Source organism: Corapipo altera, unplaced genomic scaffold (genome assembly GCF_003945725.1).
Source record: "Corapipo altera isolate COAL_440 unplaced genomic scaffold, ASM394572v1 61411, whole genome shotgun sequence".
NCBI classification, from domain to species: Eukaryota; Metazoa; Chordata; class Aves; order Passeriformes; family Pipridae; genus Corapipo; species Corapipo altera.
The window spans coordinates 12,530,879-12,544,380 of record NW_020884875.1 but is presented as its reverse complement, the minus strand read 5'-3'; the positions used below and the strand labels follow the sequence as shown (position 1 = coordinate 12,544,380).

The 13,502-nt window shown below is 44.3% G+C and overlaps 1 protein-coding gene across 3 annotated transcripts in view; it reads right to left on the bottom strand.

Annotated features, from left to right (window-relative positions):
- The window catches only part of GCNT4 (glucosaminyl (N-acetyl) transferase 4), a 19,236-nt gene extending 8,568 nt beyond the window's left edge, over window positions 1-10,668 (bottom strand). The window contains exons 1-3 of one of the 3 annotated variants that reach the window (XM_027635237.1): window positions 10,608-10,668; window positions 6,421-6,627; window positions 4,027-4,102 (exon numbers count right to left, since the gene is read on the bottom strand). The gene's annotated coding sequence lies outside the window, so the exon portion shown is untranslated. Of the gene's footprint in view, window positions 1-4,026; window positions 4,103-6,420; window positions 6,628-8,681; window positions 8,834-10,607 lie in introns of those variants that run through there. The other 2 variants (XM_027635239.1, XM_027635238.1) reach the window with 2 other exon arrangements.
- Window positions 10,669-13,502: the final 2,834 nt, after the last annotated feature.

Below are 13,502 nucleotides of genomic sequence, written 5' to 3'. Positions count from 1 at the left end.
GGAGGGACTAATCATTCCTGCCTGAGCTGGAGAATATATAAACCTGGAGTTTCAGAACCTTTCCACCGCTCGTGGGATCCAGAGGAGGACTGCAGCTCACCGCTCTCAGCCAGACTGAGACCACCACCCTCAACTGAACTGCAATCACCACTTTGGCCAGACTGCAGCAGCTCTCCCACCAGCAGGTTTTTCCCCTCTCCCTTTGCTTTGGGCTCAGGGGGGGCCCAGGGAGCACCGTTTTGTTTGTGCCCTGGGGTGCTGGGTTGTACATTTCGGCTTTGTGGGTTAGGGTCGGTTGCTTGTCTGTGTGGTCGTACTTATTGTATTATTTTATTAAATTGTTATTCTGATTTGTAATCTCTCTTTTGAGTTGGGTTGGTTTCCCCTGCTGGTTAACTTTTAAACCAGCACACTCAGGTGATCCCATACAGAGCACCAAAGTTCCATCTTTTGCACAAAGATTTTATATTATGATTTTATATTATGAGCTTGGCATTGTCTTGTCTTTTCTATATGCAAGAAGACTCCTGAGACATATTTGCATGGCTCAGGACTTGAGGAGGGCAGGAGCCCCAGGTCTTCATCTGGCATAAGACTTCTGACCAGATCTTCACCAGGTTATACAGCCCTTTCATGAACTCTGACTCCCAGGGAAATCCTCCTCTCCTGCCTCTGCACCACACTGTTGTTAAACCTCTCAGATTTTACCCTCTCGAAGCTGGCCAACAAACACATGCACTTGTATCAGTCTGATTAACAGACCCATTATCAATTTGTTACATCAAAAAATCTGCATTTCCCTTGTCATGAGCACTGTAATGCAAGACATACAAAAAAAATTCAAAAATCTGGGAAGTGTCTCTCCTTTCACAACTGCTGCTAACACTCAGAGAAGATGAATGAAAGCAAAGCATCCATCCCTCAAGCACTGACTACAGCTCTTAGCCTCTCAAAGATCATGCCCTCAATTGCAAAGATCACTGTGTCAAAGGTTACCTAATTCATAAAGCCATGCACACTGCTCAGGATTCAATTGCAAAATGAAAATGGGTGAAGCTTTTGGGAAGAGGAGGAAATCCTGCTCAGGCTTCAAGTAGGAGCACAGAATGGTGGCCAGGAAGTGGCCCAGCTAAAAGCTTCCAGTCATGAACAGCACGTGTTAATTGCAACTCTTCTGATTGAGAGCAAGGCTCTAGGTGTGCCTTCTGCGATACTGAAGTTTAAAAGGGTTAAGCAAAGGTCAGGTGTGCTGCTAACTCACATGCAATCTAGTTGTAAAACCCTGAACATCCTGTTCTACAAGCCACATGAAAAACTGAACGATTTTGCATTTCACTGGCATTCCCAAAAAACATGTGCATTGCCTCAAGTCAATGTATTTCTTTCAAACTCTATAGAAACACTTCCTATTTCGGGATTTTTTGTTTGAACTGAACTAAGTCCTAAAAGAAATTCAGTTTTGAATGAGAACAAAGTATTAGAGATGGCAACAATCTACACTTTGGTTTATTCTACAGGTTAGGGGGTTTTTGTCAAAATTAAGATGGATTAGAGCAATGTTTTCTTCTTGATTTGCATTTTTTCACAATTAAAAAGAATGTTCTTTTCTGTAAAAATTTGTAGAAGTGGTAATCCTGGCCTCCAAGGCAGACCCCAAGAGGGAATGACAATCTGCCTGCCCAAAAAACTGTTCTGCAGTTTCACCTGCATACTGGGTAATTTTTGTTGGATTGTGATCCAAACACACTGGCTAAGGCCACTGTGCACTATCACAGAGGTATTAAGGTTATTGCAATATTGAAGTTTATGACTCCTATGTTTGTATTACTAATAGTTCCATAACATCGAATATCTAAGATGCTGTGGAAACAATACCAATCACTGTAAACTAGATTTAAATTGTTTTTGAGTGTGCCCACCTGAAGTTTCACTGCATTTACCAAACTGTTGAAAAGTGAACCTCATAAACTGTTGCATCTTCTCAGTGTTATGCAGACAAAGAAATGGTTGCAGGTCATAGGTGAACTACCTATCTGAGCAACATAGGAAACCTTGTACCAGTCCAGGATATGTTCCCTGGGGGGAAGTAGACCACAAATACACAAAAAGGAATGGAGAGAAGCCGCGTACACCTCCCTGTAAGCCCACAGCCCCTTAAAATTAAAATAGGACTTGCTGATGCTGTTCATTGGATGAAGAACAGAACAGTCAGATATTAACTGCCTGAAATTGTACATCATGAGTTGTGGTGGTCCAAATTTCTGCTCTGAACAGCCTCTTGTGAGCACATAAATTAATTTATCTGGAATAGCATTTAAAAAAAATTCTTTCAGAGTAAAATCAAGTTTAAAGCATCACTCCTACTGAGAAACCATATAACCACTATTATGATGTATAAGTATATATGTATAACCATCATACATTATTTCATAGAATCACAGAAATACAGAATTACTTGGGTTGGAAGGGACCTTTAGTGGTCATCTAGTCCAACTTTTCTACCATGGGCAAGGACATTTCCAGTACACTGCTTGTAGTTGTCCCACCACATCTAGATATATTTTATGTCAGGGAGCAGAACCCAATGTGGTTAAACTACCCAGACTACTTCTAGATTTTGCCTCGAAAGAAACAAGCAGAGAACGTGTTCTGTATCCTGGTCGTTCTACCACACACATAAGACACACCTCACCCAGACTAACCATCTGAAGTCCCTTTGCAGCTGGTGGAAAGGAACTGCAAAGGATCATCAGTTTGTCTGTGAGATGGACTGGATGAAGCATCCCTGGGAAAGTCTTGGCCCCAGCAAACAGGAGACAGGAAAAGAGCCCAGCTTCTGCACCATGACTGCAAGCTCTGCCAGCTCTGCTTGTGATGGCACAGCTTTGTTGTACTTCCAACGTGAAGTGTTCTAGGGATAGCAGCATTGCACCCAACCCTGATCCTCTGCCAGGAACACCCCAGCATCTCCTCCATCCCAGAGTGGCACTCAGAAGCAATGGAGAAAAGCCAGCCTGAAAGCTGCTCTGGCCAGCAGAAGTCTGAGTCAGCCCAGAGAATCAAGTTCCTGCTTGATTCTACCCTTCAATGGCTCATAAGCACCAGTGCTGCACCCGCTTCAGCCCTCTTTGAGGCCACCTGTCTGTATAGGTTTAAGGAAGCATTTGAGCAACTCAGAGGAATGGACAGGTTCCCTTCTTCAGCACAGCAAAACTGGTCGGCTTTGGGCTCACACTGCCTCTCTAAAGGCATGCTTCTACTTTACTAAGACCCTAATGATTTACATATGAAGAGCCCTTGTTCCTGAGAGAGACCAAGGCTTTACTGCAGCTCCTCACTACTATTTCTGCTGTTTTCATCAACTCAGCTTGGAGTAACAGCAACTCCCAGTCTGTGCAACTTAGTGATGCCAATGTCATTCTTGCACAGGAGGAGTCTACAGCTCCCTTCACCCTGAGCAACTCACATTCCTCTTGCTCTGCATGGCAAGTCTCACCTGTGGTCTGCACAGTACAGAGGTGTTCCTAGTTTGTCTATATTCAGAGCACACTGATTTATTAACAGCTTGTGAACTACTTTGTTTGAGACATGATCTCTCCTAATGTGTAGACCTACTGAATTTATACTACTTCTTTTCTACTTTATCATTACCCATCAAAGATGTCTGTGACTCTCTAGAGATGCCACTATCAGTGTCATGCCAGATGTCCAGCTGTGGGAACCATCTCTTTATCTGTTGTCACACTGGTTTGGGAATGGTTAACCCAGACCATGGAGTGACAAGACATGCTAGTTGCAATTCTGGACAGAACAGGGATTCTTGGAAAGTTCAAGCTGTGAGTAGTCAGTGCTCTCTCCTCAGTGGTTCTGAAATACACAGTACTCTCTATGAATGCTGTCGTGAGGCAAACTACTTCCATGCTCACCATGGAGCAAGAGTTAAGTGAAAAGGTCAAGTGTGAATGCAAGTCTGTGGAAGGAGAGGGAACCAGGAGAGTGGATGCAGGGGAGCAGGAGTGCTCTTACCCCACCGTGTGATTCTCTCTTGCATGCAGAAGCCCTTCTGCCTATGAACAGCACGAACCAAGCTCCTTGCTGTCACCTAGGTTAAAAAAATAAAAAGGGAATGGATATTGAGAAGAGTAGGAGCATCAGAACAGAGGTTGGGAAATTATGAAGGAGGAGAATGGAGGAAGGGACCAATGAGGGTAAGTGCTTTCATGTAGGTAGCATTAACAACAACAATAAAAATCAAAGCAGCAGAACAGGTGCTTTCTCCAACTCACTCATCACTCAAAGGCACCTGAGGCATAACCAGTGTCTACACTTTTTCTTGGAAACCAGGTCACAGTGTATTTCAGCAACCAACACCATTACTACATAACACCGGGAACTATGGGAACAAATCCCTCTCCTCCAGGTAAAAACACTTTGGGAAAGTTCTCCCTGATAAAATATCTCTGTTTGCTTAATACACACCTGCTTACACAGCAGTGCAAACTTGACATGTTTGCATGACCAGCTCTATGGAAAGATGTAGTTAGTTCCTTCTGGTTTTCCCTCTGGCCTATACAAATCAAGTCTGGGTCTTGATGTATCTCTGGAAAAGGTAGAGAGGCACTGTTCCTGGGAAGCTGGTGAAGAGGAAAAGTAATCATGTGCTTTACTAAGCAATTTTATTTTATTTTTAGTAAACTGTCTGACTGAATTAAACTTTTAACACTACTTGATTATTCAATAGTGCTAGCTGGAAAAGTTAATTTATTAATGGGCTAGTTTTTACTGCTGTTAGCTGGTTATTTCCATTGCAAAATTCTCTATTGATAGGGATCATGGGATTTCTGTAGGAATACCTTTTATTGGTATTAAATCTAAATCAGTTGATTCTATCAAGTTTGTCTGGTTTTCTACCTTCTTCCTCTGCCTTGGAGCCTCAGGCTATGTCCCTGTAACATGGACACTCACTACCAGCCTTGTTTTGGCTTGCCTGTCTGATGTACTACTTAGATATTCTCTAAATGATGCACAACTAAATAACTAAGTAACTACTATTGTTTACATACTTAATTGCAAGATGTGGAAAAATACGTCATTACTTTTAGACCCAACCCTAACTAAATGATAAGTCTGCCAATTTTAAGACCCTGAATACTTAAAACAACACAGTGTCACCAGGAAAATAAAATCTACAGTTTAACAGAGCCTGGTTTTTGCTTCTGGAAGAGGGAAGAGAGGTTCTACCACATACATGGGAAACACAGGTTCAGCAAAGATTTGGCAATTATGGGTATCACACCAGAGTTTGTCCTAGTGTTAAGCATGAGGACTCTTCACTGCACAGGACACACAGATCTGTGTTTCCTAAAAGAACCTGCGGAGCACATAGTAAGTTGCTTTGCTTGTCTGTCTGCTACTTGGTCCCAACTCTTTGTATGCTCTTCAGAAAAGGCCAAATGCTCTTTTCCAGTTGTCTTCAATGGCAATCCCCATAATTTCAGTAAAATATCTTATATTAATTCCTGCATGCCCATGTCTCAGATATATGCTGAGGTAAAGAAAGTCTGTGTCTCTACTCTTTGCTTAGGAGAAGAGGTAAGCAACTTCTGTAGGGTCATGCAAGAAGACAACAGCGCAAGAGAGATGTGAACCTGGTTCCTCTGCATCCCCAACTAATCTGACCTATTTTACAATAACTTTTGATGGAAGCTGTTCTGGTGAAGGCCTGAAAAGAAAAAGTCTCTCAGCAAATCACTTGGTACATCACATAGTACTTTGTCCTGCCAGTCTGAGGATTTGCAGCCCTCTTAAAGTTAGAAAGTGTTAAGAATGCCCAGAGATAGTCAGTCCTGAAAATTCCCAAGCCTGATTGCTTATACATCGAGTATTTAAATGCTCTTGACTTTTTGAAATGGGAGTATTCATGCTTACCAAGGATTTAGTGTACTATAAAGCCAGGAGTCAAGGGAAAAAAAAAACCAAACACATACCTCAGCAAATAGAGTTTACTCCCTTCTAATTCAGGGCAATCTAGAGTTTAACAGCTTTGTTCTGACTCATACACGAGTTTAAAGCAATACTGCTACAGCGGAGAGAGGGTTAACTTTTACTCCTAAGCTATAGTATAACAAAAAAATAAGACCCAAAGGGCCAGAACCTGTATTCATTGGCAAGGAGAAGCACTATAAAAGAGGGTGGAAGTTTCCTGTTAGACAGGAAGGCAGGAGAAACTGCACCACACTGCAGAAAAGCTCCCATTAAGAGCTCAAAATATTTCTCCATTTCCTTCACCTCTCCACTAAGCTGCCTGCAGACTCTCTGCAAACCCCTTGCTGTAAATCACCCTCTTTGAGTCAATTCCCCCTGCCAAAGTCACAGCTTGTCACATCAGCAAGATCATTTCATGGAGGGTTGCAGACCTACCTCCTGGACTTTGCTGTGGTCTCTTCCCCTTGCAGAGCTCTTTAGGATGCCCTGCCCCAGGATATCAGCACAGGCACATCCGGTTTGGTGGGTGAGCAAAGTCCTGGTGTCTGCTTCATCCTGCCACTGCCCGCAGCCTTCACCATCATCAGTGTTTCAAGCGCGTATGAAGCCGGATGTACAGAAGTAGTAGGGATGACATTGTTTCTTGCACAAATTACAAAAGAAAATTGTAAAAGTTAGCTGAAAAATAGTGAGCATCAAGGCTTTCTATGAAAAGCTGCGGAAGACATTATCTGTATAAGAACCTGTAGTGGGTTGACCATGGCTGGACACCAGGTACCCACCAAGGCTGCTCTATCGCTTCCCTCTGCAGCTGGACAGGGGAGAGAAAATATAACTAAGGGTTTATGGGTTGAGACAAGGACCAGGAGAAGCCCCTTGTAGCCTTGGTATCAACTACCTCAGGAGAGAGTACTCCAAGAATCCAAAGGGCTATCGATAGGCTTTTGGTGTAGCTACTCTGAATACAGACAAGATCAAACAATTAGGTACTCTGCCTGGCCTCTCAGAAGATCCCTTCATCATGAGGTTGCTGCAAGTTGAAGACCAGCAAGTGCCAGTTGCTACCAGAGCAGTGCACCAGCAGAAATCACACCAACCAAGACTCCGTAATTCCCATCTATAAGCTAATTTGTCAACTGGAGAGCCAAGGAGTGCTCAGCAGGACTTGCTCACCCTTTAACAGCCCCATATGGCCCATGTAAAAGTCTAATGGAGAGTGGAGACAGTAGACTATTGTGGCCTGAATGAAGTCACGCTACCTCTGAGTGCTGGTGTGCCAGACATGGGCAAAGCATCTAGCAGCTTCTCACACAAGCCACCCCAGTATTCCCCCCACCACTACCAAAACCTGGCCACACAAACCCAATACAGAATCCTATATTTTTGTTTACCCACGTAGCATTTCTAAGCACCAAGAAGGTAAGGAGAAAAAAAGAAGATAAGGAGAAAAAACAAACAAACAAACAAAACAAAAAACTAAAAAACCAGCTCACATCAAAGCAACCTAATTTCCTCTACAGCACACTGAAGAGGACTTGGAGATAGGCAGGAAAGCACTGAGATGTGAGGAGTTTTCGTCAAAAGCCTCACCAATAAGATGAGCATGGTACTTCAGGTACTGAGACTTCAGGTCTTGGAGATCTTCTCCTTTCACAAATTAAATAGCTCTGACACTAAGCCAAGACCAGAAATTTGGGCTACTGTTCTGAGACCCACAACCCTGGTGATATTTCCTGAAATTCTGCTTGGATACGATGATCTGCATTGCAAGTTCACCTGTGCGTAAGTACTTTATATGGTATACAATGTCTCCTACACGGCAAGAAATACATTTTTAGGCTATTATACCTAACTTTTCTGTGTATAATGGTTACAAAGAAATCTGAGAAACTAAACACTGTACCAATTGCATATACAACAAACAATTATCACAGTATTTTCCCTCAAGGAAAGCACAGCAGCAGTAACTCCTCTCCATCCATATTTTGACCAAAATACTCTGCACACCAGCCTCCTCTTCATCATCAGACTTCCAGCTCATACAGAATTATAACCTGCACTTCTGTGGCTAGAGTAGGCTGAATCTCATAAGCTCCAAAGAGGGTTCAGGATCATGGGATCCTGCAGTTCTGCCTTAGCTCGATGGCCCCAGCACGACAAAGTCGTACAGAGCACAGTTTCTGGATTCCCCACTTAATATTTGGCACTCTCTGTATGCATAAGATGCCATGTGGCATGACAGTAGCTGGGTCAACATTACCTCTTCTCAGTCTGATGGTAGGGTATAGTGGCTAATTGTATCAAATGTTAGTAATTGATTAAAAAAAATTAAGAACATAGAACATTTTCTGTGAGACAAAAGCTTCCAGCACATGTAAAACCGGGAAATGTCTGCAGACAGCTATGCATCTTTTGAGTAATCTTTAGGCTGCTGACTTGTCCTTGCCTGAAGAATCAAGCATGCAGAAAGACCCCTCCCACCAAACAACAAGACACCATAAAAATGCACACAGGCCAACTGCACTCCGCAGCCAATACAAAAGGAAAAGGTCTTTGACTGGTACCAGGGTATTCTGCATGGGCCAGGGACTAGCTTCCTGACACACCAGACAAGCCACACTGTAGTTAGATAATATGACGGAACACACTGTAGGAGGATGGGTGGGTCTCTGATGGGCTGGTATGTACCCTGTCACCTGCTTATTGATGCCTCTCTCTGGCCATGATGCAATTACAGAACTCCTCTTTCTTCACAGCTGTCTCTCTTGTACTCAAAGCAGAGGGACCTGTGCATTGCACATTGCAAATCCTGGTGAAGCCCTCTTCATTTATGAGTGTTTCAGTGAGAGGTCTGATGAGGCTTGACTTGTTAACAGCTACGCAAAATGTAACTCCCTTGCTGGATTTAGCACCCTGCTGTTTATGTGATAGAAAAGAGCTTTCTATGACTCATCCGATGTACCTCTTAGTTCCTTTATCAATATTTCCTGGAAGACCTCAAAAGCTCGAGTCCTGATGCCTTTCTGTAGCTGTAACAGCTACGCAAATGCTGTAAGGTTAATTCTTCTGAACTCATCTGGACTGCTTCTAAAGAATCTCAGAGATATAGTCTCTTGCCTTTTACCAAGCATTTTTAAGGTCATCACAGACAGCCTGTTGACTCACTAGAATAATTTGCACATATTAGGCCAGAAAATAGCATGCATAGTACAGGCTATGATCTACAAAATCTATAGAACCCAATGCACAAGCAGTTTTCAGTGTCTGGACCACTTTCTTGCACTCCCACCGTAATAGCAGCACAAAGGTGGAGCCAATACAAGTAACTGAAGCCTGAATGTATTCCTTATCACCATTACTGCTTTTCAAAAAGTTAGAGTCCTTAAGAATTGCTCATTTATATGATGCATGTTTCAAAAAGCATTAGCCAAGTTTGTTGGCAATCTTTAAATGCCTTTGCAGCTGGGCAGCATAAAGAAAAAGATAAAAAGTGGACCAAACCCCAGCAGCATCAGATATATAAAACCAGAAACCACAGCTGCACAAACGTAGTAGCATTTCACTTCCCTTTCTATGACCTTCTCAGAAAAGCTACATGCATGAAAGAACAAAACCCATCCAGCCCAAGATGTCGCCTAAGAGTACTCAAAAGCAGATACTTGGAAACAGAACTCTTGAACACCTTTTCCACACATTCTTTCCACTTCCATTTCCTTACAGCTCAGCAGTTGCCAAAGACAGGGGTTACAACTGTCTATTTCTTATGAAATTTTGGGTTCTTCTATCCAGTCATTTTTTAACCTACCTAAATTTTCTGACATCCAGAGACTAGGGAGTATGGGGGTGGGGGGAAACACTGTACAGCTGACTTAACCACTGCGTAAAAACCCACTTTCTCATACTTGCTTTCAGTATTTTGCCCTCCAGTGTCATTTGACCGTTGTAGTTCCTAGTCGGAAAGAGAGTAAGCAGCTCTTTCCTGTTCACTGCCTCCACTATGTTACTATTAAGGACATGTGCCTCACTCAAAATGAAACAGGCTGCTTTACAGACTAGGTCTTCGGAATGAGTTAGAGGATGTTCAGTGGAGCAGATACTCACAATGGAGCACATGGATCACAGTGGAGGTTCCCCTTAAGGTCTCCTTCTTCAAACCTTACTCTGATATTAATAAATCTGTCTGCCCTATAATGAGGAAGAAGCTGCTACCGTCTCTCTTCCAGGAAAAGAAAAAAATTTGTGACAGATTCTTGCTATTGTTACTCTTTGTTTCCTCACAAGGAAAAAGAGCCTCTTTCCATACTAAAGAAATGACTAAGTGCTCTTGGTACATTTAAACACAGATAGAGGCTAACATGTACGTTTTTAGCAACTTACTGAGAGATGAAAAAAGGCTAACATCACAACAAATCCGATTTCTGTTATCAAATCACCCTGAGTTGATATATAGCTCCTTGAGAGCAGCTTGTGCGGCTGCAACATCTGGGCAGCCGCCTGCCTGCGGGGGTGCGGGCAGGTGCGTGCCCGGCTCCAGACACCCCTTGGTAAACTCTGCCTTGTTTTGCTTCCGAGATGCAAAATCACCCTGTAACTAACTTTTGAGACACACGGCGCCTTCTTACCAGAACTTTCCCGCAGCACCGCCGGCACCGATCCTGCTCCTCCTCCTGCTGCTCCGGCCGCCTCCAGCGCCGAGCCCGGCCCAGCCCTCTCGCCCCCGCACAGCACCGCCCCGCTGCGCTCCCGCGGAGCCACAGAGCTGCTGCCGCCCTTTCCTCCTCCTCCTTCTCCTCCTCCTCCAAATTCCGCCGCCGCTGCCGAGCCTCCAAGTTTGCGCCTATGGCAAAGCCGGCGGGAGAAGGACAGGAGCTGCTGCGGCCCCAGCGCGCCGCTGCGCGCAAAAAGTTGGGGCTGAGCTCCGCGGGCCGGGCGGAGCCGGGCACCCTCGCTGCCGCTGCCTCGGGACGTGCCCCCGGCCGCGCTCTCCCCGAGGCGGATCGCGGCCGTCTCGGCTCCGAGAGGCGCGCTGTGTGCGGGGGTTGCGCGGACATGTGCGCGGCGCGGCATTTTGCTCCCTGACGTGGAGGAAAAATACGAAGGGCCGCCAACCCCCCCCTCCCCCCGCAACCTGGCGGGTAGAAGTAGGAGGAAGAGGAGACGGCGAGGGCCCCGTCGGCACCTGGGTGCGGGAGGAGCCTCCCCACCGCCCCTCCGGCGAGCGCGGCGCCGGGGAAGCGCCGCGCTGCGGGTTCCCAAACACTGCGGCCGGCGTGGGCCCGGCAACAAGACAGGACTGTGCTGGGGGGAAGCCCCCGGCCCGGGCTCCTCGCCCTCTCCGCGGCTGCCCCGGGAGCGCACAGTCGTGAGCAGGGCCCGGCTGCAGCGGTCCCGGGTCGCGTGGGCGCGGGGCGCCGGCTGCAGTTCTGAACCAACAAGCTGTGGTCTAGCTTTAAACCTCTACTAAGAGTGAGATAACCTGCCGCTGCACCGGACTAGTGCAGTGCCACAGCGACTTCCAGGAAAAGGCCGGTGGTTTAAGGTCAGGTAGAGCTTGCGGGCCTGTACCCCTAGTACACCGGCTCGGTGGGAAATGTGGAAACGACCACCAGAACGGAGAGCATCTGTCTGCTGCCGTAGCGCAGATCGTGCAGCTGGGCACAGCTGTGGCAGCTCGGCTTAAGGGTGATAATTATTTAAGCTGCTGTGACCGAGTTACATGTGTGCTTGAACTCCCACCACAGAAACGCGTGAGTGAAATCAAAGGGACACAGATGCCGAACAATTCACCTGTGGGTTTGCTCTCCTACAGAAATATTGGTCTAAGTGGTAAAACTTTCTCCCAGAGACAAAGCCAAAGCCTTAGTAACAACACACAAACATCCAAAAACCGCCCAAACAAAACCAACCCCACAACCGCAACCCAGAAAGGCAGAGATACAAAACACTTAAAAGTTCTTTGAATTCAGTTCCCAAGTCCCATTCCTCTGAAATGTTTTACTCTCTTCCTGTATCATGATTGTTTTCTTGATATGGACAGAAACTTAAGACTTCAAATTCCAAATCAGTTATAATATTTTCCTACTTCAGTGGTTAATTTACTGGTGACCAGAAAAAAGGTCTGAATTTCATGTATGCAGTTGCTCATTCTCTTGACTACCTAAAGAAGATATTTTCCTCCAGTTACTATTAAAGTTTAGAAACCAGAAAAAAAGTCTCCGTCTTTGTGTCATAATGACAAAACACTTGAAAACTGCAACTGCTTGAAGAATTTATCCAGATTCCTATGGTAACATTATTCACCCCTTCCTCCCCTCCACTCCCCACCTTAGTTGCATTTCCACCATCAAAAACTCTTGCTGGTTACAGTTCATCTTTGCCTGCCAAGACAGTGCAAATGTTTTGTGCTGATCCTCTACCTAGCATGAATTTAGCTCTCTCTTCATGTATGTCTTTATTTCTTTTCTCTTTCCCATGTGTTTCCCTTGTTTAACAGAGCTTCATAACCTCTGGCCGGTGTTACTCAGGAGGTCTGCTTATCACATTGGTCCCCGCTGGACTTAAAATCTATGTATCTTGTGGTGTATTGTGTGTCTCCCAGCTGCTTATCTTCCTCCTCATCCCTATTCTTTCGAGTCTTGCATTCTTCTTCACTGGTATTAATCTCCCCCACTGATTTTAACTCCATTTTAGCAATAAATAAATAAATCTGTGGAAATATGAATCTGAATTTGTAGCTTTTGTTCACTGCATCATCTCTTTCTCTTTTTATTCCCCATCTGAATATTAAGAGCATCATAATGCTGGGGGTTTTGTATTATTATTTGCATTTTATATCCTTTTTACTTTAGCCTGCACCATGCAAAATAAATGCTAACTCACAGCCTAGGAGTGGAGAAAAGGGGTTTACCCAATAAAAGAACTGAATTACAGAAACAGCAGGAGGGGCTGGGAGGACTGACAATCTGTTTGCCATTTGTGAGCAAAAGCTTTATTACTCTGCTGCACTTCAGATCACTAATAGCTGCCTATCTGACCTGTGATAACCAGTCATATTTTTTATGCAAAAGTACACTTTAAAAATATAAGTTTAAACAGAGAAAACATTATGGGGTAAGTTTTTCCCACCTCTTAATGGATCTTCACACTAAGAACAATATTCCAGCAGGGAGAATGGGGAATATTCACAGCTTTAAGATTTGGGGAGCAGAATCCTACATTTGCTAGTCATAATAAACCATATGTTATCAAGCTATCCTTTCTCAGGACGTTTATATATAATACAAAAATTGGAAAAAAAAAAAACAACCAAAAAACCACTGGTAGCTTACTTTTACATATGGCATCAGTAAAAACCAGTGGTTTTCATGTAGCACTTTGCATTTTTACCTCTTTGCTCAGCTTGAATCAATTCAGTTTTCTATCACTATCTAAGGACTGCCTTAGGTCATGTAATCATGTTAATATAAGGGAAATCATGTTAATATAATGGACCAAAATATTACTGTCAGACACTTATG